The 27,964-nt window shown below is 34.4% G+C and overlaps 1 protein-coding gene across 3 annotated transcripts in view; it reads left to right on the top strand.

Annotated features, from left to right (window-relative positions):
* Window positions 1-27,964, top strand: part of GRM5 (glutamate metabotropic receptor 5) — a 475,017-nt gene that overhangs the window by 23,730 nt on the left and 423,323 nt on the right. The window lies entirely within an intron of this gene.

Here is a 27,964-nt window from a genome sequence, read left to right as displayed (position 1 = left end):
AGGACTTATAGCAGAAAAAAATGCTTATAAGCAACTTACTATATTTTTTCCTTTAACATTATTAATACTTTGGTTGCTTTTTGTTTGAGAAATGCAATTTATATACAGAAGTTTATTTTTCTGCAACAATGTCATTTGGTTTGTCTTTCATGGATGGGTGGGCTTTAAATTTTATTATTAAAAACAAGCAAGAATTCCAAAGCACCATGGTGGGAAATGTTAGAGGCTTTGAGAAAAATATAAATAATTAATATATTATTGGTAAATGGCATATGCATCAATATGAGACAACGGCAAAGACACTAGACCTGGATGTTGGGGGCAAGTTTCCAGTCCTAGTTTTTATCAGATATCCAAATAAACCTGGGAACATTTTTTAAATATCTCAATATAGTACATTACATATAAATGTAAAATATATTAATTATAATTTTGGTATTAAAATTTTACATATAAAAAATTAGCCCTGGCTGGTGGCTCAGTCAGTCAGAGCATTGTTCCATTGCTCCAAAAGGTTGCAGGTTCATTCCCCAATTAGGAATTGGGACACATACGTAAGTTGTAGATTTGATTCCTGTCAGGGTACCTACAGAGGCAGCTGATCAATGTTTCTCTCTCACATGAATGTTTCTTTCTCTCTCTCTCTCCCCCCTTTCCTCTTACTCTAACTAATAAAAACATATCCCTGGGTGAGTATTAAAAAATAAACTAGAAAAAAATAAACATGTCTAACTTCTTACAACACACACACAAAATACAATGTGATGTATTTATGCCATTCATAAGACAATTTCTTGGTTATATAAAACAAATCAGTGCTCCACTTTCTGTTGTTGTGTGTAATAAGGCAAAGTTTTAATGTATAAAGTGAGTCTTCTTTCAGTTTTCTGAGTTTCCCAATAATTATGTGTACAATCTCAGTTGATGTGTAGTCAAGTCTAAATTTGAGATCTTTTGAGAACTATGAAGGTCAGGCCAGATACCAATCATAAAGTGAGGTTAGATATGAGAGAGCACTCTGAGAAGTAAAGTAGTTCCATGAAGTGGGTAAGCTACAGTGGACTTGTGACCTTAAATTCACAGTTTGCTGCAAAGACATCTCAGGAATCTCAGTTTCCTAATTCTCTGGAATTATTTTATTTGAGTAGTAGTATGGACACAGGCAGGTTTCAGTGCATGTACTGATTAATGTTCTTGCTAGTGAAAGGACTTTGGACAAGTCATTTAATTTAGTTTTCTCATTATCATGTTGAGAGAACAATACCTGCCCCATCAGACTGTTGCAAAAAGAAAATATAAAGCACATGGCATTATGTTTTGCATATAGCAAGTGCTTAACGAGGACTTTCTAAATTAGCCTGCCGAAAACTTGCCTTATCTGAGACATAAAACATAAATAATTAATATTTCACTCCTTTCCTTAGTCAAAAGTTATTATTAAATGATGTGAAGAATCAGCCAGGAAAATGACCAACAAACAGTGAGTTTTATATTCTTACCAATTGTCCTTTCAGAAGTTAGGCTTGCAATTGTATAATGTAATGCAGGGTGCTTAGTACTTTGGCACAGTTATAAGTGGATCCCACAACCTCTCCTCCAATTGCTGCGAGGCATTATGGTATAGTAAATGAGCAAAGTCTGGAAAGTTCCAGAGCTAGACTGTTAATGTGGTTATCTTCACTGTGTGTGTGCGTAGGCAGTGGAAGTATGGATACAGAGGAGCTTAAAGATAGAAAGTTAATCCTGTATTTTAAGCATTTCTTTTTTTAAATTTTTATAACAAGCATCTTTATCAGTAAAAAATCAGCACAATGAATAACTTCTTGTGAACTTCAAATTAAACTTACTAAATTTACTAGTCAGTAACTGCAATTTGTTAATGAAACTGAGTTACAGCACATTGAAGCATTCCATAGACCTGAGTATAAAACAAAAGGAGAAAATATGGACCTTAAGAAATGGAATAGTTTGTATTTAATAGCTACCTTGGTGTGAAAATTAAATGATGGTCTCTTAAATTTTTTATAGACCAGATAATAAAATGAAAATAATATTTTATCGAATACTTACTATAATATCAGAAATCATTAAAGTTTTTTATTATCTATGAAGTAATATCAAGATTTACATTTTGGTGCTATTATTAATATGTAATTATTAAAATTATCAGAAAGTCAGTCTTACCCATAGCTAAAATAAAAGTAGATATAATCTAGAGTAAAAAGAGTATTTCTGTGTTCCTTTTCTCCAGGATTCTAAGAACAGAACTATTTGTATTTTTGACAATTTCTTTAGAAATTTTTATCATCTTTTTCTGATTATAGAACTTCTCTTCAAAAGTATCTTCTTTCTATCAGATTTGGGTTAGGATGCCCAGCCTTGAGCCTCGCTCTCTAATGAGAGAGCCATTCATTTTTTAAGAATGTATTATTGCATTGCCACATGATGGATTTTTATACTTGAGATCAGCTGAAGAAATATGAAAGTTAAGTAAGACATATTTAAGTTTCCTGTTACTTTAATTTCAATTTCATGGAATTTAAAAAAATTAAATTACAAATGAAGCTGCTAATTATTATGTTTTATTAAACGAATAAAAGAGAGAAAAACTATATTAAGACACTGAAAAGAGTTTAACACTTCATGTGGTTATTCTATTTGTAATCAAACTTAATTTGATTGCTTTCAATTCCCAAATTAATGCACTCATCCCTCCTTATACGAATACAATTAGTTCTTCTTTTTTGTTTAGAAGAAATAAAAAATATGCAAATTATTAGTTTCCACTATATTTAATGTACAAATATAATTAGTTTTCCTTTTTTGTTCAGAGAAGTAAAATATATATAAATAATTAATTTCCACTATATTTAACGTTAAAACCTAGGTTTTATTAAGTAATATATGCTGAAGAATCAAGCTGGCAATAATAATTATTTGGACTTGTATTTATATACAATTGATAACAGTAAACCCTTATAAAACTAATAAAATGCAAAAAAAGTTATTTGTGTTTGGTGGTGCTTTCATTTGCCAATGTGTAAAGAGTTATAAAAATGAAAAACTTGCAACAACATTTTTGATTTGAGAAAATTTTTTGCACAGAATAAATAATAAATTTTTGATAAAGTTCAATATAAATATATATTTCAATAGAAGTATATAGTACATAAAAGCATACCTCATAGAGCTTGAGGCCTATGTGATGTTCTAACAAATGAATTAATTTATTCATTAATGTGAAAATATTTATTGAGAAGATGTGTTCTAGCCTCTGTGGTACACACTGTGAAAATTGTGAGGTGGAAGCACTTGCCAGCATGTGACTTTTCACAGGTGTATACCAAGCCATGCTTCATATTAATATAAAGTTTACCCTCACAAAAATAATACGGTTTTGTGTAAGAAGAAACTCATAAAGTGACAACACTATAGCAAGAGATGAGTGTATTAAATGAGATTGGAAGAAACAAATCTTTATTAAGTATAATTTGGAAAATTAGAGAGTTTAAAGATTTTTTAATAAGAAAACATTCTTCACTTACCAGTCCTCACCAAATAGTACAAGTGAAACATGTGATACTAGAAGCAGGGTATCACATGATTAATAGGGATGAATATTTGTTGAAGGTAAAAAGAAAAAAGAAAAAGAAAAAGAAAAGAGCAATGTGTTGTCATTTTGTTTAGCACAATGTGATTCTGCACTTGCTTCATGCTTAATATTCTGGGATGGAAGGGAGCCCTGCAGAACCACAGGCAGCATGGTTATTATGCTTCCATTTATATTTTTCAATGTTTCCTGCTCCAGTATGAAGTTAGTAAGTATTCTTCTATCCCAGATAGGAAGTCTGAGATGGGTACCATTGATAGTATTTTTTTTATAGAAGTTTAAGATTTTAATCTCATATTTTATATCCTCGTTAATGAACATAGCAGACAACCTCAAACAGTGAGCTATAAAATGTATAATCACTAGTAATTAAGACATTGTATAGCTTGTTTAAGAAGATAGAGATCCATTCTTTTTATGATTTTTAGGACTCTGATAATGAACTATCTGGAACTCTAGGAAAACTTAAATAATTTTTATGCCTTCTAATCATACTACATTTTTACTTGCATAAATTTAACATAATTTGAGTGAAATTATTCATAATTTCAAACCTATTTCTGACTTTGATGTGCTTGGTACCTGTCTTTCTTAAATTCTCAGCCTTCTTCCTGAGTCTTCCTTGAGTCTTTTTTAAGCCTTAAACTCTATTGTAAGAAATAAGTGTATTAAGTGCTATGTTTCAAGTTCTTTTGAGTAACTAGTAGAATTAATGGCTGTACTGACTTAGTTTCACTTTTTTGAAAAGCACCTTTCTTGAAGGAGGCTGTGCTGTATTAGGACTGTAGAGAATAGTAATTTGACTTTGTCTTGCAGGATAATTCTCTTCTAGCCTCAAAGCCTGTTACATGCCTTTGCTTTCAACCTTTACTTTATCAGTAGATGGCAAATTACTGCATAAGATAATAAGCGTTAAAGAGGTCAAAAAGAGTATAGAACACATGCCACCAGTAGGAATAAAGACTGTCATTTAGAAGCATGAGAGGACTTTCAGAAATTGTACACAATTTCTAATGAAAGGCAACTAAGATGCCTTAACCATTCCTGAAAAAGATCAGAAACTAATGCTGAAGTGATTGAACTTTAGTATGGAAAACTTTACTTCTGATCTGGTTAGAGTGTCAAAGAATTTGATTTTAAGTTCAGTGGAAAAGGCATGAATTTTGGAATTACCCTGGAGACCATGTTCAGTTTCCCACTTTGGGATAACCTTGGTCAGTTCACTTAATGCTTCTGAACACACAGATCCTCATTTGCAAGATGACAAATGGCTTTATCTGCACTCTTTGTACTAATACTTTGTTATAATTGTCCTGTAGCATTATTTGTTATAATGGTCAACTGAATAATCAGTTAATGCACTTTGTAAATCCAAAGTTGGAGAGCATTATACTAAGTGAAATAAGTGAGGTGGTGAGGGACAAATACCATATGATCTCACCTTTAACTGGAACCTAATTAACAAAACAAACAAGTAAGCAAAATATAACCAGAGACATTGAAATTAAGAACCATCTGACAGTAACCGGAGGGGAGGTGGAAGGGGACAATGGGAGAAAGGGGGAAAGGGTTTTCAGGAACAACTATAAAGGACACATGGACAAAACCAAGGTGGGTAGGAACAAGGGAGAGAGGTGGGGATGGCTGAGGTGGGGAGTAAATGCACACAATTGTAATTGAACAACAATAAAATAATTAAAATAAAATGAAATAAAATAAAGTAAAATTTACACTTGTTAAGTTTTAAGCCACTGCCAAGAACAGTCACTTTACAGATATTAATATTGGATATTACCTTTATTAAAATTGGATCATCCCTGTTAAAAAAAAACACAGTAAACTAACGCTTAAATCTAAAAAAATGTTGGTTGATATATTAACTAATTAAATATTAAGTGAGCACTCACTGTGTGCCAAGAGCTATTAGCTTGGACTAGGTTATTACAAAATACCAAGTACAGTACTGTGGAAATCAAACACTAATCAATGATTTTTTATTAATTATGTCTCTATCACAAGAAAACAGTGAGATTTTGGTTGCCAAATGTGGTTGGGGGAAAATGTTAAAATCCTTTTCCAACATTATGCCATGTCTCATCAGTAATTAACAAATATTGATAAAATGTCAGATGTAGAAGGGACCTGACAGTTATAGCAATAGGTGCACTGGATAGTTAAGAGAAAGCTCAGATATTAGGTAAGTTCAGACCCTGGATTCAAATCTCAGTCCTGTCACTGTCTGCTGTGGACATGAGGTGAGTTTTCTAAGCCTAAATTACATCATTATAGAAAAGGTGTGATTATTAATATTTTTGGCTCATTGGGTAGTTGCAATCATGGATTTAGTATAATACCTTGCACACAATAAAGGTCTGAAAAATTTTGGCTGTAGTTATTTTGTGTTCTTTGTTCAACTATTTCATGTTTAGAAAAGAGAAATTCAGGCGTAGGAAATTTAAGCAACTTATGTAAGGTCACAGAGTTACTAATTCCAGGAGAATATTTAGAAAATAAGCTAAGTGCTTGGAGAATTTTTCTTGTAAGGACACTCAGTTGTATAGCAATTACATTTTAATTATAATTGAAATATTTATTTACTGTGTTTATCTTTGAGTTGAAGGGCCTGGACTCTGGTTAAACAGGTCAGAATTTGAACAAGTTTTTTTAACCTCTGTAATTCTCAGCTTCATCAAATGTAAAATGATTGATGATGCTGATGGTGAGGAGCTGGATGATGATGGTGGTAGAAAATAGTTATAAGGCATGCAACCATGTGTCCAGGCCCTTTTCTCAGTTCTCTTATATATATTAACTCATTTAATACTCAGATAGATCCTCTGAGGTAGTACTATTTTTATCTCAGTTTTACAGATGAGGAAACTATGTCTCAGAAGAATCAGAATAGTATACATACATCAAATATTTCTGTGAACATTCCAATGAACATTTAAAACTGTGTAAAACACTTACTTGTGATGGGCAATTCACATTAGACAGTCAGTAAATATCATCTGTTAATACTAATTTGATTATTATAATTAACTTCTTTTTGGCCTAGTCATTGATTCAAATGGAACTTCTTGGGTTACATTTGCACTTTGAAAAAAACAACTTAAATGATATGTATTAAGGGAAAATGAGGAGAGCACAATCTATTGAAAAATATGTATATAATTTTTAAATATGAAAATAACATACAGATATTATTTAATACATGCAGAAGAAAAAAGTGAAGAAAGAACTTTAAAAATCATTAATACTCCAATATAAATAAAACTTTATGTCAGGATATCTTTTATTTTTATCTTTCTTGTGCACAATTGGAAAAACTAGTTATAACTAATTTTGAAATTATTTATACATGATTGTGTGTTTCTTTTTTGTTCACATTTTAACTTAGCATTATAAAGAGAACATTTTTGTCATATTGTATGAATATTATTACCCATAGCTATATAATATCCTATCATTTTCTACATTACCCTTAGGCTATTTACATTTTTTATTATTCTGAAAAGCATATAAATGAATATACTTTGTCTGGAGGTTAGCTCTGTATTTTTAAAGAATTTCTTAGCTAAATTTACAAAACAAACAAATAAAAAAGAAAACAAAATAAGCAAGCAAGCAAGAAGATTAAATTCCCACAGAACTTGAAAGGCTGTTGACAACACTTAAGATTCTCTATTTATAACAGCAAGATTGTAAATTTTTAAAAAATTAATTGTTGGTAATATATTGGGTTAGCTGAAAAGTTTGTTTAGTTTCTTTTTCCACACAATGGCTCTAGTAGTGCTTAGCTGTCTTTAACTTCATCTGGAACAATTTTGTTAGATTGTATTGTGACAGCTGTCATATCAGCATGAATTAAAAGGAACATCAAAATTGGTGAATTTTTGTGTAGTCATTTTAATTTGAAGGTGGAAGAAAATATGCAGCATTTTTCATGTATTAGGCTTTATTATTTTAAGAAAGGTAAAAATGCAACTAAAATGCAAAAAAGATTCATGCAATGTTTGGAGAAGATGCTGTGAATAATCAAACATGTCAGAAGTGGTTTGTGAAGTTTTTTGGTACTATTGACATTGTGGCCAATACTGGGGCTATCTATGCATTGGAAGATGTTTAGCAGCACCATTGGCCTCTATCCACTAGAAGCCTATAGCGGAGAGATAATCAAACTATTAAAAATATCCAAATCAATAAAGTTATTGGTGAAAATGAAAAATGTCCCTTTTATTTACAGAAGAAACTACATGGCCTTTGTGGCCAACCCAATAAGTACATTTATCTAACTATTAGCTTGCTTAAGAAACAAAACATTGCATTTCTCCCTGCCTATGGATTACATGTCCAAGCTGCTTTCAAAATAAATTTTTTTTTGTATTATAAAATAGAATTTTGAAGGTTTAAATATGTAGACTGTTTATGCATCAAATATGAGGTTATTATTAAACCTTTGTTAGACATCATCTTAATCACCCTTTTTCTTCATGAGTCCTACTCTTAACCATACACATAAATGTTACTGTAACTCTTGTAATTTTTTTTTTGGGGGGGCAGCTTTATTTCAATATAATTGATATATAAGAACCTTCAAATATTTGATATGTATAATTTTATGAGTTTGGACATATGTATACACCTGTGAAGACTATCTTTGAAATCCATACATTGGATGACTTTTTCCCTCCTAGCCACATTGTACCCATTTTTGAAGCCATGTTTGGTCCTACTTCTTCCATGGGCTACTTAGCCACCTGTATTATTCTTCTCTGTCTTCTCCCCTAAATTTTTCAGTGTTTGTTCATATTATTGGAATACTTTACTTCCAGTTTTGCTTCTGTGTCCTATGGTCTTAGTGAAATATAGTAGGGCACAAGAGTACAGAATTTGGAGTCAAATAATCTGGACCTAAAATTCTCAATATAACAACTTAGCAACATCATATAACTCATTTTAAGAACTTAGCTTAAATATTTTAAAACAATTGTTCTTTAAATATGAGATTACTCTGGTGTAGTGTTATCTCATTACTATAGTTAATACTGAGTATTTGCTATATTTCCAGGAACTGTGGTCCTAGTTTATTTAATTCTTATAAGAATACTGTGAGTTAAGTAAAATTATTATTGTCATTTAACAGATGAGGAAATTGAGGCAAAAAGTAGTTAAATAAAAGCACTTACTTGCCAAAGTGCTCCCTGAAAAAGGCAGCCACATGATTTCGTGATTATTTCTGCCTTATTTTTTCTTCTTTCAGTTGAGAAAATGTCTGCAGTATGGGTGGATGCATGTTGAGACTTGGGTATTGCCACAGAGTTTTTTAGCCCTTTATGGAGCCAAAGAAACAGTAAATTGTACCAAAAATTAATGTGGGTATTCTTGTGAAGGCCAATCATTCTGAAGACACTTTTATTGTAAAGGGAATTGGCTAGAATAATTAGGGTTAAAGACAAATATACAAATTTTGCCATTTAGAAAATGATTAGGGTCAGCTGATCAAAAACAGTAAGCAGTTCCAGACCTGCACCCACTGTAGTTGTACTGCTTGTATTAGTTAGAAAGAGGATGAAGTCTGGTTCCTGGATTTTCATGCTTTCTCTGTCATTATTGGTCTGTCTGTTTTAGAGGGTTTTTTTTTAAGAATTTATTTATTTATTTTCAGAGAGGGAAGGGAGGGAGAAAGAGAGAGAGAGAGAGAAACATCAATGTGTGGTTGCTGGGGGTCATGGCCTGCAACCCAGACATGTGCCCTCATGGGGAATCAAACCTGCAACACTTTGGTTCACAGCCCGTGCTCAATCCACTGAGCTACACCAGCCAGGGGTTTTTTTTTTTTTTTTAAAGGCAGTGTCTCTCTTCAAGAAAGAAGAAGAAAATAAAAGCAAATGAGAGTAGTAAGCTATAAAAATAACATAATGGAAGTAAAAATTGTCATGTGACATAATACGTATAACTTCTGTTATTTCCTTTGTTGCATCCCTACCTCCCCCCATATTGATCCCTCTAGGAAGAAGACATTCACTAATTTCTGCTACCCAGTTAACCACCTTGGTCTGATTATTCAATAAATAAATTTTATAGAAAATTCTGTAGGAAATTTTGACTAAATGATGTAGGGGTTCCTTAATACAAGACATTTAGAACACAAGAAGTTTCTGCATGCACCATCCCCACTATTGCCCCTCCACAATAACTCCTATAAAATCTGGTAAGAGATGCATCTGGAATTATTAAGTACACATTATACTGGTGTTACAAAAACAAGACAAAAATTAAAGAACTAAATCTTTAAATTTTAACCAGTATAACTTTAATGTCAGAGTGTGATAGAAGACTAGAAAGCTATTCTCTACATGAATTGAAATATTGACTTTAGATACATATTCTTAATCAACAAAACAAACAAATGAACAGAAAAGAACCAGAAACATGGATATAAAGAATAATCTACAGTGACCAGAGGGTAGGGAGGAGGGGAATAATGGGGGACATAAGAGGAAGGGTCAAGTCAAGGAACATATACAAAGGACTCATGGTCAAGGACAATGAAGTGGGGATTGTCTTTGGAAGCAGAGGTTGGATGGGGCAAGGAAGAGCAAATGGAGGGCCGGATGGGGACAGCTGTAACTGAACAACAATTAAAAAAAAAGTGTTCCCCAGTGGGGGAGGGGCGGTGGGGTAGTTACCTTCCAAAATGAATGTGACCTGCTATTAAGTTATATCAGAATCTTAGGAACAAATCACTAATTATTTAGGTAACTTGAGAAGGGGAAGGGACTAGTCAAAAAACATGTATGAATGACCCATGGACTTGGACAATACTATTGTGGAGATTGACTGTGGACACAGGGGTTGGGCTGGGTGGAAGAGGGCAAAGGGGGAAAAATGGGGACAACTGTAATAGAATAACAATAAAAAACCTTCCTGCTAAGTATGTATGAATTATTATATCTGAATTTCTTATATGTCACTAGTTGTTTCCACATTTTATTTATTCCTCAAAAAATACCATTTTGACACAATGACCAAAAATATTTTAATAATGCCTCTACCAGATAATTTGTATATTCCTTCCTTCATTAACTTCTTAGGCTTATTTGTGTTCAAAATTCTATGTTTTTGAAAGAAAACACTCCATTAGAACACATAATAATATATTGTGTATTTAATGGCACTAAACACTTTGGTTTATGAGATATAAGCCAAAAAGTATAGTAATTTAAATCCAGTATTTAAATTGTTAAAAAATGAGCCAATAATTCTGTTGGGGTAAGGTATTACATGACTGTTAGTTATAATCAATGAGAATGGAAGCGTCTTTTAGTAAAGGACGACAGATTTGTTTGATGTCTTTCAAAGCACTTGCCAATATTGTGAGTACATGAATGCCAAACAAATACATGTTGAAATACATTTATTCAAAGTTGAATTCAAATATGACCATATATTTTAATAAAGACACACAAATGTTAAATAATATGGAAGTGTTTTATTTTAGGACCTAGAGGTCACAATCTTATTTTATGGGGTAGGCAGGCTGACCAATTTATGGTAGCTTGGTCTGTACTATAACCTCAGAGTTTATGGATTCTATCTGATATAGAAGTGTGAAAATCTGAAACTTTGTCATAAGCTAATTTTATTTAACAAACCAACTCTTTTTTGGCCTTCCTTGTTTCCATAGCCTATTGCTAGGAGGTTTTGAAATAGTGAGTGAGTAGACAAATGTCATGTGGAACAATTACTGGGCATAGCTAGTGAGCTATCATCCAATGTGACAGAAAGTGTAAGATGAGTGAGAGAAAGCTGGACCCTGCATCCTGAAAGGGAGTGATGAAGCCCCTTTCCTTTTGTCCCAGGTACACTCATTTGACTGTTCTTTGTGTTAGCATTTCTACTTTGTAACATGGATTACTTACCTCATGTATTTTCAATTGTGTATGAGAGATATAATTGTAAGACAAAATTTAAATGATTATAAAACTAGTTTTCCCAGGTCACCTTCCATACTACCCTGTGTATTTCTCTTTTTCTTAAATTTTATTCAGTTTACTGGAAAAGAAAGTAATTCATTTACTGTATTCTTCTTTCTTCCAAGAGGGCAAGAAATATGAGAAATAGTAACTGATACCTCCCATTGAATGATAATCATGTACATAGTATTTTCATGTGTGATCTTATTTGATATTCCTATTGACTTATAATGCAGATATGATTGTTATTTTATAGGAACCAAGGAAACTAAAAAATTGAGAAAATAATTTTATAACACTAAGGTATGCTGAAATAAAATTTTATCTTAAGCATTTCTGATTCTAGAAAGTATTTCCATTATATCATGCTATATTGAATATTTCAAAATCAAATGCAATGGAAGTATAAAAAGTACCTATTAAACCCTGACCCTCCAATTCCACTCATGGAGATAGCTGCTGCTGTCAATTTTGTGTGTAGTTTTCCACCTTTTCTCTATAATTTTAAAAAAATCAGTTTCTTTTCATTCTTTCCTTTTTCCCATTTTTAAATTTTTTATTGTTCAGTTACAGTTGTCCCCATTTTCCCCCATTGCTCTCCCTGCCCTACCTACCCCCACCTCCCACACTCATTCCTCCTCCCCTTGCCTTTGTCCATGGGTACTTTTACACCTATTCCTTGAGTTGACTCTGTCCCTTCTTCCCCCAATTTCCCCCCTCCCCTCTGGTCACTGTCAGTTTGTTTTAAAGTAATGATTATAACAATAAGTCAACCCTGCTCACCTTCTTCTGCAGCTTAATTAAAAATGCAATAGCAACAACAATGTATTGGGAGCACCATTCCAAATAAGTATGATGCATCTTTTAAGTGTAAATCATTGTTCAGGTGCTATCACACTGCTTCTTTGTAATTTTATTGGCTCTGCATTCTTTATTCTGCATTACTTCTGTCTCATATTTTCACTGTTGATGAAGTTTTCAGCATTTGGCCTACATTTCCACTGCATCCTTTGTTATACCTAGAAACTTATAAACACAAGTTAATGTCTATTTCAGGTACTGAGCTTACAATTTATGGTCAGCCACTAATACAGATCCAGCCAAAAAGTTATCAGTTGAACAGAACTACAATTTTCCTCTGGCAATCAGGAACATGAATAGAAGTATTCCCTTCAGAGAAGCAAAGTGTTATTCATATACCTTTTTCCCATATCCCACTGCTTCACACATCCCTACATCACAAGATGTAGAAGGGAAAATTGAGGCATATAAAACAAATTTTTCTAGATTACATTTTTACTACACTTGGTGTTTAGCTTTTAGTTTCTCTTGCCAACATCTTATAGATTTCTGGCTAAAGAAAGACATCAAGTAGAGACAATAACCTTTCTTGGTGGAAAACTTGCCTAATCATGATGTAGAACTGATCTGATTACCTGTCATCTGAGGTTGTCATCTATGGAAGAGCCAGTTCTGGTTATTAGGGAATCTACTATAATGCAGGAGTGGGCAAGGTGTAGATGATAATTTATAAACAGAGTTCTAGGCCCAATATTAGGTTATGAGGCTTGATCCATAAATTTCAAGCTTATAAGCAGGGCCATTAAATTTGTTCTTTACAGTTATACAAACAACAATCAAAAATACGTCATTACAAGGTTGAACAAAGAACACATTGTTTTTCCAGTATTGTTGGCCATAATATACTGGAAGAGAATACAAATTTCTCTGTTGCTTTCATCTTGAGATCTTTGCACTAAAACAGTGATATGGTGATATGAGATCACATGTCTGTTGTTATTTAGTGTTTAGTAAGGTCTATATCAACCAAAGTATAGAATTCTAATATTTGGAATAATGAAATTAAAAGTTAATTTAATGCTGTAATAAGCTACTTCATTAATTACTAGAGCATCATAATTGTGAGATGAGAATTCTGAAATCAAAGACAGACTGGAGGGTATTTTAAAGTAATGATGGTGCATTTGGGGTCTCATTCAGTATACCCTTCTCTGTATCTCTGGCATGGCAGGTCCAGCTGTTTGAGGCTAGGATTTATTTTTATGTCTTTTTAAAAATATATTTTATTGATTATGCTACTACAGTTGTCCCATTTCTTCCCTTTTATTACGCTCTGCCCTGAACAGCCCCTCCCACCCACATCCCCCCTCCTTTAGTTCATGTCCATGGGTAGTACATGTAAGTTCTTTGGCTTCTACATTTCCTATACTATTCTTACTCTCCCCCTGTCTATTTTCTACCTACTATTTATGCTACTTATTCTCTATACCTTTCCCCCCTCTCTCCCCCTCCCCCACTGATAACCCTCCATGTGATCTCAATTTCTGTGATTCTGTTCCTGTTCTAGTTGTTTGCTTAGTTTTTTTTTTTTTAGGTTCTGTTGTTAATAGCTGTGAGTTTGTTGTCATTTTACTGTTCATATTTTTTATCTTCTTTTTCTTAGATAAGTCCCTTTAACATATCATATAATAAGGGCTTGGTGGTGATGAACTCCTTTAACTTGACCTTATCTGGGAAGCACTTTATCTGCCCTTCCATTCTAAATGATAGTTTTGCTGGATAGAGTAATCTTGGATGTAGCTGCTTGCCTTTCATGACTTGGAATACTTCTTTCTAGCCCCTTCTTGCCTCAAGGTTTCTTTTGAGAAATCAGCTGATAGTCTTACCTACTCCTTTGTAGGTAACTATCTCCTTTCCTCTTGCTGCTTGTAAGATTCTCTCCTTATCTTTAAGCATGGGTAATGTAATTATGATGTGTCTTGATGTGTTCCTCCTTGGGTCCAACTTCTTTGGGACTTTCTAGCTTCCTGGATTTCCTGTAAGTCTATTTCCTTTGCCAGATTGGGGAAGTTCTCCTTCATTATTTGTTCAAATAAGTTTTCAATTTCTTAGTCTTCCTCTTCCCCCTCTTGCACCTCTATGATTCAGATGTTAGAACATTTAAAGGTGTCCCGGAGATTCCTAAGCCTCTCCTTATTTTTCTGAATTCTTATTTCTTCATTCTGTTCTGGTTGAATAGTTCTTTCTTTCTTCTGGTCCACTCCGTTGATTTGAGTCCTGGTTTCCTTCCTGTCACTGTTGGTCCCCTGTAGATTTTTATTTATTTCATATAATGCAACCCTCATTGCTTCCTGGGTCTTTTTTATGCTGTTGAAGTACCTAGTGAGTTCCTGGAGAATCCTGATAACCAGTGTTTTGAACTGTGCATCTGACTGGTTGGCTATCTCCTTGCCACTTAGTTGTATTTTTTTCTAGAATTTTGAACTGTTCTTTCATTTGGGTCATTTTTTTTCCATCTCAGTGCACCTATTATGTAGTAAGGGGTGGAGTCTTAGGTGTTCACCATGGCAGGGCAACCCAGGATGCTCTGTTGTGGTGGTGTGTGTGGGGTTGGGGTCCAAGAGAGAACAGTGCTGCTTGCTTAGCTCTCTGCCAGTTTTCAGTCCCTTCCCCCTCTACCCACAAGCAAACTGGGCCCTTCTGATGCTGATTCCAAGGTGGGTGGGTTTGTGTATGTTCTAGGACCCTGTTGGTCTCTCCAATGGACTCTTCTGTGAGGCTGGGAGTTTCTACTGCTGCTGCCTCAACCCTCACAGGTGTTTTCAGTCAGAGGCTTTGAGGCTTTATTTCGCTGCACTGGGCCCTGGGTTGTGCAGTCTGTCTCAGCTCCCTAGTTGTTCCTCCTGGTTTATCTGCATGTGAATATGGGATCACCCCCTCCAGTCCTCTAGCTGCTGCTTCACCGGGACTCCTCTCCACCTGGCTCCCCATCTTTCTTCCTCCTACAGGTCTGAATGAATGTTTCTTTAACTCCTTGGTTGTCAGACTTCCATACAGTTTGCTTTTCTGTGAGTTCTGGTTGTTTTTTTGTTTTTGAATTTGTTGTCCTTCTTTTGGTTGTGTGAGGAGGCACAGTGTGTCTACCTATGCTTCCATCTTGGCCAGAAGTTCTATTTTTATATTTTAATGTGCATCATCAGGGTAAAAAGAAACACACTTCATATAAGATGGATAACCTGAAGATTAAGATTAATATTTTAAAATATAGTAGGGACCAACCTTAATGTTACAGAGCATCAGGGAACTTATGAAGCCTATGTGGATGGTTGAGGAAAGACCCTGATGTGTCTGGGACTAGTTACAAACCAGTCTGTATCACCTTGAGACTTGAGAATTTCCTATGACCCCAGTGGCTGTTAATCCCAATTTAACAGAAATAATTTTGTTTCTTTAACATTATGATAAGTAAGATGAGTTTGGGTAGGAGAAGGAAGAGGACAGAAGAGGAAGGAATGAGGCCATGTCATATAAAATGGAAAGCAGAAGAATATGAAAGGAAAACTATTTTTCCAGGTAGTGTGGTATGGACCATTCTCCAACTTTATTCCATTATTCTGCATATACTCACACAATAAATAAATACACACATACCCCATACACCCCTTATATGTATTTTGCTCATGATCCATAACAGAGCAGAGGGGTCCAATGATACCACCCTAGTATAGCATATGTCGCTTTTTAGAATATGTGCCTGGAGACATTCATGTGAAGACTCATTTGGAAACTTGTCAGAGTTACAGAAATACACATTCTCAGAATACTCAGAAATACACATTCATGGGCTTCACCCCAGACTTAGTGAATCAGAAACTTGGAGGGGGAGGGCTAGCAATCTTTGTTTTAAGCTTTCTGTTGCAGGCTAGTGTTTGAACTCAGTACTGAATTCAGTTTCTGGGAATTTCATTTTAAACATAATTCCTGAAAAGCAGTTGTTCCTACATTTTCATTTTTAAGTCTCTCTAGACTCAGTTAAAATACACTTCCTCCTTCAACCCTCCTGAGAACCCCATGATAAATGAGGGGAAATCTCCACATACTGAAAGCATTCATTCGAAAGCATCACACCCAGGAACATTTTAAGGCACTGTCTTGTATTATTGTTCTATTCAAAAACATTTTTCCTCCCTGGCCAGACAAATAAGGAAAATGACTTCATCTTACTCTCTTTTTAAAAAAAAATTTCATAGCTCTGAGCTTAGATGGGTTGTATTTAAATAATTAGTGAATGGTGACTATAGGGTAAGGGTTCTGTAATGTCAGAATGCTTAAAATTTTGGTTAGCCTGTGTAGTATATGTTGAATGTTTTAGGACATGAGAACCAGCTTTTACAGAAATACAAAGAAAAATCATGAAGTGAGAACCTACAGGGGTGCCAAGCACATATTCACTTAAAGTAGTATATATTTACTACCTGCTGCAAACCAGTCCTCATAGGGTACATTGGGAAAAATATAATATGGCATCTGCCCTTAAAAACCTACAGCCTTTCCTTACTTATATCTCTCAGATAGTCTTCTCAATACCACCCTATCTATGCCAAGCTACACCCAAACCAAACCAAACCAAACCCTTAAGACACCATCTACCACATTACCCTGTTTTATTTTCTAAAGAACATTCATCATTATCTCAAAATCTCATGTTTTTTTTGTTGCTGTTGTTCTCCTATTTACTCTCTGTTCCTCTTCCAACTCCATCAAAGTCAGTTTTGCCCAATACATTCTCAGCTGTACCTGCAAATGCCTAAAAAAGGACCTGGTACATAGCATCCACTCATTACCTGGATGAATGGATGAATGACTTAAAGAATAAATAACATTCTGAAAAAGACATTGTAAATAAAAGAGATCGTAGGTGAAGAAACAAAGGTGCTGAGAATTCAAATGCAGAGCTTAAATGGTGAACATCTAGAATTCAAGTCAAATTCTTTCCATTTCTAAAGCTTGTATTCCTTACTTACACTGGCTGTTTCCATGTGATTTTCCCTCTTAGTGTCTCTTTTTTCAAACATACACAGGAATTTGAGCTGCAGTTCTCAGTACAGATTGGCTGTGCTTAAAAACTGTCTGCTCAAAATGGTAGGGAGCTTTGCAATGAAGTGTTTCTATGAATTAAAATACCTAGGAATATCACCGAACCATCTCTCCCAATAGTTTTGCTGTCTGAAGCCTCAGCTTGTGGAAGCTTCCTTGAACTGAAGCAAGGAAGCAGAAAGATGGGATTAAAAGCAGTCAGCCAATAGATTGCCAGTCCAGTGAATGATAGCAGGACAACAGGAACCTTGGCCATGGGCTGCTTTTAAAGAGGCCTGTGCAGGTAATGGGGTGACCTTGTCATTGGTGATATTCCCTCCCTATTTTTTAAATATGTTTCTTTCTCTTTATGATATTGAAGGAAGCACATGGCTCATGAAGAACTTTAGGGAGCCTTTTTATCCCTATGAATTTTAGTTCTTTTATAGTATAGCCATTTAAATCTGACCTTTTCTTATTAGCTTCAAAATTTGAGTATCAGATTATTCTAAGAACAAACTCATTTATTATGGACTAATGAGGTTGTATAAAGCTAATGATGACATGGAACTTAGATAGTGAAATGAGGCAATTCTTTATTCCTGGGAATTCTCACAGGGCTCTGGGAAAGGGAATGTGGCCCAGCAAGAAGAATATCCCAAATTTGAATCCTAGTTCTGCCACCATCAGAAAGCACTTATCCTCGGTAAGCCTTAGTTTCTTTTTCTGCTAAATGGGATTCATCATGATTACATGGCAAGGATATTTGAGAGTTAAGTGAGATAATGATTGTGAAGGCCCTTTGTACAGGGCTTGGCATATAGTAAGTCCTGTATATGTGTGTGTTGGAGTTATTTTAATGTAGAATAATATATAACAAATAAGCTTTCAGTTGGAATCTATTAATAATTAATTGAAAACTAGGCTGGAGCTTGGGAGCTAGAACCAATGCTGCCTACTGTCCTAGCCTAGACATGTCCTAGACATGTTAGGCCTACATGTCTAGCCCATGTAGGCCTAATTATCTTGAGGTCTTTAAGGAGGCTGCCTACCAGTCCAGTTGAAGGAGGGCCAACATGGCCATACTTTGGTTTGGTTTCACTCCTCTGGCTACTAGCATTATAGTTAGATTTTTCTAACCACTGATACTTAGTAATCTTTTTTTTTTAATACAAACAGTCTATTACTAAATTCTCCTTTGCTTCACACTCTTAATATGAGCCTCTATTTTTTTTTCTACTCACAAGAAGAATCATGACTTAGCTTAAGAATGTTTTCTACAAGTAAGCTTGCTCTGCAATCTCTGTGGTGGTAAAAAAAATGAATATATTATTAAAGTTGCTCTCTGCTCAAAATATATTTCAGTCCTATAAACATGGAGCTGCAACTTCTAACACTTGGGTTTAAATTCTAGTTCTGCCACTTTCCATATAGTATGATCTGGGTCTTACATTACTCTGCTATAAAATAGGGCCAGTGATGCCCACCTCACAGGGTTATTAAGTGAGTTACATTAAATAAGACAATGCATATTCAACACCTTGAAAGTGAGAAATTAATCATTGTTAATGCTTTCACTTACCTCCTTCCACAAACCTTGCACAGCTGCACATCACCCCTTTCCCTGCCCAGATTGTGCACTAATGAGTTTATGAGGCACATCTTAAGCTTGCTGCAGCTGCAGCCCACTAAACAGAGCTCTCTGTGTGATTGAAGAACATTGTACTGAGACGGGCTCCCAGAGTCCTGTTGCTTCTTTCAGGCAGTGCACTGTCTTCCATTAAATCATATGAATAGTTAAACCAAAGGTCACCAATTCATCACCCTATTTTATAGCTAAAATGTTTCTGCAGGTTCCAGAATCATAAATAATCCTCCCACTCTGTAATTTTGGAACTAATTGAGATTAAAGGTAATGTTTTTTAAGATGGCACTTTTCTTGCACTAAGCCTAGATAAAATGAAAGGGTAAAAGAAAGTAACTTTCTAGTACATGAACCTTAGTGAGGTGATCAAATTTAACATAAAAAGTCATAAGTGATATTGATAGTGTGTACCCTTGAAATGATGTATTAAAAATAGAACTTTCTTCATTGGTCTTTCTCCCAAAACCATATAACCCCACTCTAGTCATGAGAAAAACATCAGATAAGACCCAATTTAAGAACATATACAAAATACCAGATTAGTATTCCCCTCAAAACTGTCAAGATAATGTAAAAGAAGAAAAATCTGAGAGAATCAGTCCATCTTGAGGAGCCTAAAAGAGGCATAATAACTAAATATAATGTTATGTCCTAGATGGGATCCTAGAAAACCAAAAAGGAAAGTAGGCCAAAACTAAGGAAATCTGAGTATAGATTTTAGTTAATAATAAAGCAAGATGTTAACAATAGGAGAAATTGGGAATTATGATCTGCAATTGGAGTTTTTATACCTTGGGAAGACAGCTTTGGCTTCTTTGAAGTTGAAAGGCATTTGAGAGTTCAAGTGCCCTTTCCTTATGTCCACCTATGTAGTCATCCATGAGAGAACATGACTTCTTGATAGTGTTGGTAGTGCCAGTCTTGCTACTTGTACTTGGTAGTAAGAATGTATAGCTACTCTTTATACTAAGATTTTAAAATACCCTTATTTTAAAATCTCATTATAAAGCTTATCTGTAGATAGCTATTATCCAGTATCATCTCCCTGTGAAAAACTGAGTAGAAGTAATATTTAGGATGATATGTTCAAGACTATTTTATCCTTCTATTTCTCTAATGGCAGAACTTGATATTATGTATCTCAATCTCAAGAGTCAGTATGTTTCTCATTGGTTTTGCATCTCAGAAGAAGCACATTCAGTGAATTATGTCCAGATTTATGGAAATGCCACATAATAATGGCTTTATGTTATACCAGCTGACTGACCGTAAAGAAATCACTCCTCTAAATGCTGATTTCATCCTCTCATGAAGTGGAGATGATAATATCTACTTTTCAGATGTTTTCAAATGTAAAGAATTATATATTGACCAGCAAATACTACATCCTCAAAATATTTTAAAACTTTTATTAGCAATTTTTGGGTATGAGACTACTATTAGAGACAATATTACTTTATTCATAGTTCTTATATAAAAGAACATAGTGAAAATATTCTTACTGGAACAAATTTCATGAAAATATCTATTTTCTATGTATATGGAAAATATATAGGCACATGTATAACTATATGCTCCCATATATGTCTATATTGAAAATCATATTTCCATGTATATAACAGAATATATAATAAATATAACATGTATGTTATATATACATGTTATATTTATTTTTGTTAATATATAGAAAACATGTAACATAAATAATGGTGACATATAGATAGATATTTTTTCTTTTTACCTAAACTTCCATAAAGCTCAGTGTTAGAATAATTTTTTAAACACAGTATTTTTTTCCTTAGATAATTGATCCTTTAATTCTCTTTCCTTCCAACTGGATTTTGATGGTTCAATTTCAGCAATTTGCTCCTTATATTGGGAACCACTTTTGATCACATTAGAGACAAGGAAGACCTCATATGAAAAATATCATGCCATCTATTTCAAGGCTTAAAAAAAAGCAGTTAGGGTAATGACATGTTCCTTAAATCATGCGGATAGCCAATGGCAGACTCAAGGTGAGAATAGCCAAGTCTGCCTGGTGCTCTTCCAAACTGGCCTGTGTAGTCACTAAAAGTTTTAATGAGGACTCATGAAGCTCTTTTTAAAGTACTTAACACATATACTGGGAAATAAAAGTTAGTTCTATCTGTGCCTGTGTGCTACTTAATTGATTTAGACTGGAAAAGAAAAACACACAAAGGAACTGATAATTTCCTGATGTAGAATGAGGGCAGACTCATATCCAGAAAAAATTCTGTTTGCCCATAAGTAATTACTTCTATATATTGCCTAAGAAATGCACCTTCCAATACTGCCACAGAAACTTATTGATTTCTTTTCAGTCATTAGTAGTGAGTGGCAGGGAAAAGCACAATAAAATAAACAAGCAACATATTCCCTTGGAGCTGACAACAAAGTAATGAGTTGCCTCACTGTGAAGGGAAACAGAAGGAATGAGAGATCAGTCTATAAATGTTAAATTGTGTGGTATGATATTACTAATTTTTGTATGATGATTAAATTTACAAAATTATATAATGTAGTAATATTGTGAATGGATTAATGCAGCAGTTTTCAAACTTTTCATCTCATGTGACACATAAACTAATTTCTAAAATTTGGGGACACACCAAAAATATATTTTTTGCCAATCTGGCAGAAAATAAGTACAATTTTGATTCATTCATGCCAGATAGGTATTGTTTTGTTGGCTGTTTTAATTTTTCATTTGACAATCTAAGGGAAAAGAGGTCAGTGCTCCTGACTAAATAGTCAGATATTACATGTTTCAAAAACTCTTGCAGCACACTGGTTGAAAATCTCTATATTAATGGAATTTTAGAATTATGTTCATTTCGCCAGTAAAGGATTTAAGGTTTAGACAACAAATAAAGTGACCAATCCAAGTTCAAATAAATATTAAGTCATGGAATATTATTTAAACCCAGATTTTTTGAAACCTAGTGCTGTGCTTTTTCAACTGAGCCATGTTATATTGTGTTTGTGTGATTTTACTGATTGACATAAGCTACAAGCTAGAACCTTAATACACTATTGGTCAACCTACAAACCAGCCTTCACCATGGTGAAGGATGAATGGATGCAGGTCACCCGAACACCTGCAATGGGCACTCTGAACAGAAGAAGCAGGCAGGGTCAAAACCAGCCATCAAAAGTATATGAAGCAAAAAGGGAAGAAACAGACCTGTCTGCAAGAACAATGAATTGAGGAAACAACTTCTAAAACAAGTTCAGATAAGCTCAGTAAACTTTCTTCATGCTTTTATGATGTGCCAGCACTGTTGACCACACATACAAACAGCTTTCTATTTCTATACCATACATTGATGCTATAGACAGGGATGTGGCACAAATAATGACCCTCATTTATTATAAAATATTTTATTACAAAATCATAAGCATGTAAGTCTATAACATAAAATATCACACTCAAGCACACCATATGACATTTTAAGTAAAATGTTCAAATTAAAACAATAAATTATTACATCCATATTATTACCCTACCAACCACACCCTCAAGCAGGTGTTACTTCTGCCCGACCTTGTATATATTACAAAATGGTCCATGACACTTGCAATTTTCTTTCCTTAAGAAGGCTAGATTTCTTATTAAGAAATAGAGGTTGTGAAAAGATAAAAGATGCCTGGAGTGTTCTGTTGGTGGCATGTGTATGTGTGTATGATGCAGGCACACATATGTATGTATAATCATGTGTTCAGTGTTGTCATATGTAACCATGCTAGTAAACCTCTTTAATAGAAGATTTGATTTACTGATGTTGGGCATTGTTTTTCTTAAACTAGAACTAAAAATATATAGCCTTACAGATTTAAATCTGTCCATACCTTCACATATAATGTTCCCTGTCAGGACTGAGAGATCACACAATTCAATGCCAATCTCAACTCACTAGACATTCACACTGTAGTCACTGAGTAAGCACATAATCACATAATTTCAATAACCATCTGGCAGGTTATGATGAGTACTATAAAAGGGTTAAAGTGTTAAAGTGTCACAGAAGAGGGGGTGGTAGGTTTAGACTTGGAATACAAAAACCATTTCTCAGTAGAAATAGCATTTGGTTGAAACCTTAATTATGAAAAGGACGTTGACATGGGATGATGAACAGCTTCCACAGTTCACAGCTATGGTCATAATCAGAAGCAAAAGAAAAGTCTTATGTTACAGACTTACCCTACCTGAAAGTAGTTTAGGGTAATTCTGCTGAAATAGCACAGATCTGACAGCACTTCAGAATATGTTGTCAGTTAGTGGGCTTTTGGTGCCAGATTTTTATTATTCACTCTCTTCTACACCAGTGTCCTGGCCAAAACCTGATGCCCGTAGAGTGCAATGTAGAGATCTATAAATCAGCTTTATTCAAGTGTCCCACACACAGACACTTGAATAGTTACCCTCTCTTCTCTGATAGAACTTAGAGACAAATATAAAAATTTCCTAATACTCCCCAGACTAGGGAAGTACTCTTGGACATGTGCTCTCTGTGGGCCAAGGCAGGAACATAGGTGAGGAGAGCCTAAATAACTTCTGCTGAAATAGCTACTGACAAATATAGGAAAAAATGCATGTTCATTTTATTTGCAATATTTGTCATTTATCATAGTGACAAAATTCTCACATGAGGTGAGCTAACATGCCATTCCAAAGACTCATCCAATCTGAACAGAAAAGGGAAATAAAACTGCATGTATCAACTTGGTCCATTGGGACTTAGATTCAGTGAAATATGGAGAATGGATCACATTAAATTTGTAATGATATAGCTAACGAATAATGAATGTTCTAGTGATATCTTTGGGTAATCATCTGCAAACATATGTTTTTTTTCAGGACTTCATGGGATGTTGATTTTATGCACACTAGACACCCTCAACAATCTGTAATGGCAAATGAGTTCTCAGTGTTTTGGCTAATAATAGACAGAGCATCCAGTGAAGTTTTGAAATTATTCAAATAGTATGGAATGATTCCTTAATGTTGTTCTTTAGCATTGTTTTACTGCTTTTTGAGAGTTTGGGCTGGATGCAATGCTGACATGTCTAGGCTTTTTAAAATTTTAATGTTCAGTCTCTGTAGGGCCTTCAAATTTTGTTCAATTTTGTACATGCATTGAGTGCTCATCTCCTTCAGTCCATTTCCTTCTTCTTCATTACAGGGTGTGGGTTGTCAAAAGCTTCTGTGCAGCAGTAGCATTTGCTTCTTTTAAATATGACCCCAGAGACAAAATTATGTATGCACTCTAGGTAGAATTATAAGGTAATTATATTTTTCTACTTGCCACGGATTGTACCAAAAAGATACGCATTTTCTATAAGCAAATTAACTCTCCTAGCAAATTAACTTTCTAAGCATGCCAGGTTAAATGATCTAGACTCAGCTCAAGGTAATTTGATGCCAGAGCTCACTGGATTGGATCTGACTGCTTTGACTTTAGGAAAGTGAACAAGCATGTTAAATTCCTACTCCCACTAGATGATCATTTGCTAGTATCATTTGCAGGTATATCTTGCCTTCTTTTACCCAAAGTTCCATTTCAACAAGTCTACTCTTAGTCCGCTATTCACTTTGTCTTTATTTTCTTCTGTGATCATAGATTTCTCACTTATATTTTTTACACTTATAGCAATCTTCCTTCCTTTTTTCCTTTCTTCCTTCTTATCTTTTTGAATCTGTGTTAAAAATACATGCATTAACCTATGCATTATGGCTATTAGATAAGTAACATGGAAAACAAAATAACTTGTTATTTAAAAGAACTATCTTTGGAATCAAAGTAATTTGGGGTCTAATCCATGGTTGGGTCCTTCCTAGTTATGGGAGAAGGGGCCAAGCCATTTAACCTCTTTAAATTCAAGCTTCCTCATCTATAAAGACATCTATGAAATTATATTGTTATTAAATAAATATTAATAGGATTGATAGCATCCACATAACAACAATGCCATGAATATTATGTAAAATAATGTAAGCAATGCATTAAGGAGACTCACCCATAGTAAAAACTCAATCAGTGGTCTAGATGCTGTGATTGGTGTTGCTGTTTTGGTGATACTGTTGGTTGCAGTGGTGGCGGTGGTGGCAAAGATGGGTCATTGTGCTTTTCAAGTGTGTCATACTTAGTTCCCTGTGAAAGTGCATGCAAAATTCATGTCATCAGTGTTAGGAGGCCACAATGAGTGAAAGGGCAATTTTGTGTCAAGTTCTGGTTCAGTAATCAGTTATGATAAATGTTTTCTATAGGCAAGCTGAAGCATTCATTCCTCAGCAGCCCTTACCAGTTTCTCTGCAATACAGGAATAGTCAACTAGACACCACTGAACTTGTAATAACTGTCATAGCTCTTGCAACTTCTTTCTGTAAAATCCACAACTCTGTTAGCCTGAACAAACACCTTGATGAATGTATCTATTTTTAAATTATTTTTTCATTTCTCTATTCTCATAAAACAACATCCAAATTAACATTGCATCATAAGGTTGAAATATAAGAAACCTGACTGTAAATTACTATAAGTAAAGCTAATGAAGGATTATGGGGGTTTTCAAAGGAAAAAAAAAGAGGAGACTAATGCATTAGGAAAATTAAGCAGATACACTGTGAACATTAATTACAGTTCACTAAGATTTTGTTTACTGAGGTTAGCAGGTTCTAAGTCATTGAGTTTTCTTAGAAAATGTCCACACCTAGCCTTGCACCATAATTTATGAAGCAGAAGATATTGTTTCTCTCTACAAACTGAACAATGTAAAGTTAAACACAGATTTTTCTCAATAGCCCCTTGAAAAGCAAAAGAGGGGGGACCTAGAGTCCATCAGGATGTTTAACAGCACTAAGGACTTCTCCAATTCTACGCTGTGCCATCCTCTGCAGATACCAGCTTTAGTTTTGCAAACTCCTGGTGTGGTGCATTACATGTGGCTCTACAATGTGGGAAAGGATATTGAAATAAGCTAGATACCCCTGTTCTAGTAGCTCTTTTTCACTATCCATCTGTGGGGTACCCATAGCCTCATTAGGTCTCTGGGCTTCCAATTTTTCATCTATAAAAAGTTATTTGTTTTGTATCACTAGTTCTTAAATATTTTCAATCATAATCCCCTTTGCAAGTACCATGAAACCTATGGGGTCTTGGGGCCAGACATATGGAAATTTTACAAAATAAATTTATGTACAATTTTGATAGTTCTGTGATACCTTAAAGCTCTTACAACTGTGTGGACCTTAGGCTAAGACCTATACTCTAGGTGATTGGTATTGTCTATCATAACTCCATAATTCTATGATCTTTAGCCATTTAAATATTTTCTCCCTCAAATGGCTTTTGCTTTTAGAGTCTAGTGATAAAATGTACATGCAGAACCTCTAGAGAAGAATTCTGAGACTTGGCTATGTTCATCTTGTACTTCCTTTAGTTTTGGAGTTACTGTGAGATGGTTGGCAAATTACACATATTCTGTGGGATACCCTTATAGAGTAATATAATGAAAAAATCTTGGACTTTGAAATCAGATAGATCTCAGTTGAAATTTTGGTTATATCATATATTCACTGTGCAACCTTAAGGGAAAATACTCTGTGGGAGTGCATTCATTTTATATAATCTGTCTAATAGTTTGTAGTCTTGAGGCTTTAAAAAATCATGTTTAAAACTATCTGCCCAGTGTTTACCTCAATCCCTTATAACTAAGTTGCTCTCAAGTCTAAGAAGGCACTGCAATAGTGACTCCTACATCCCTCTTTATTCTCTCCCTTTGCATCTTTCATTCCAGTCTTCTCTAAGCTCATTCTGCACCATCCTTAAGTCATCACTTTCTATTTGAAACAAGGTGTAGACTGTGATATGATGTGCTTGCAGCAGCTCTGAATTTTTAACTCAAAGTGTTAACACATGTCAAAGCCATATGAGGACATTTGTAAGTCCTAGGCACCCTTTACAAGTAGAATTGCTCTTCCCAAAATAACATTCATATTAAAATACATTCACATTCCAAATTTGAAAAAGTTTTCTGTTGCTGAAAATATAAATTTTTTTACATTTTATAATTTTGAATCTTGAATTTTAAAAATTTGCTTTTTTCTGTTGCCTAATATATGTGTGTATTTGAGTGTGTATATATATGCACTTAGAAGATATATAGTATGTATATGCTGTATACAGTGTGTGTATACACACATATACACTTTGCCAAACACACACATATGTATAAAGGATTCCTCTCATCTAGTGAATCAACACATCCATTACCTCATATACAATAGCTTTGGTATGAGTCCTAGTTTTGTCATTTATTAGTTAGATGATCTTGGGCAAATTCTTTCCATTTCTCTGAGCTTTTTCTTTGTTTTTTTTATTTTAATATATTTTATTGATTATGCTATTACAGTTGTCCCATTTTCTCCTTTTATTCCTCTCTGCCATGCACAACCCCTCCCACCAGCATTCCCCCCGCCTTTAGTTCATGCCTATGGGTAGTACTTACATAGTTCTTTGGCTTCTACATTTCCTATATTATTCTTAACCTTCTCCTGTATATTTTGTACCTACCACTTATGCAACTTATTCCCTGTACTTTTTCGCCCATTCCTCCTTCCCCTTCCCCACTGATAACCCTCCATGTGATCTCAATTTCTGTGATTCTGTTCCTGTTCTAGTTGTTTGCTTTGTATTTCATTTTGTTTCTTTAAGGTACAGTTGTTAATAGCTGTAAGTTTGTTGTCATTTTACTGTTCATATTTTTTATCTTCTTTTTCTTAGATAAGTCCCTTTAACATATCATATAATAAGGGCTTGGTGGTGATGA

Source organism: Phyllostomus hastatus, unplaced genomic scaffold (assembly GCF_019186645.2).
Source record: "Phyllostomus hastatus isolate PE091 unplaced genomic scaffold, TTU_PhHast_1.1 phas_scaffold_317, whole genome shotgun sequence".
Classification (NCBI taxonomy): Eukaryota; Metazoa; Chordata; class Mammalia; order Chiroptera; family Phyllostomidae; genus Phyllostomus; species Phyllostomus hastatus.
The sequence above is the reverse complement of the archived record's forward strand: the minus strand, read 5'-3'. Positions and strand labels throughout refer to the sequence as shown.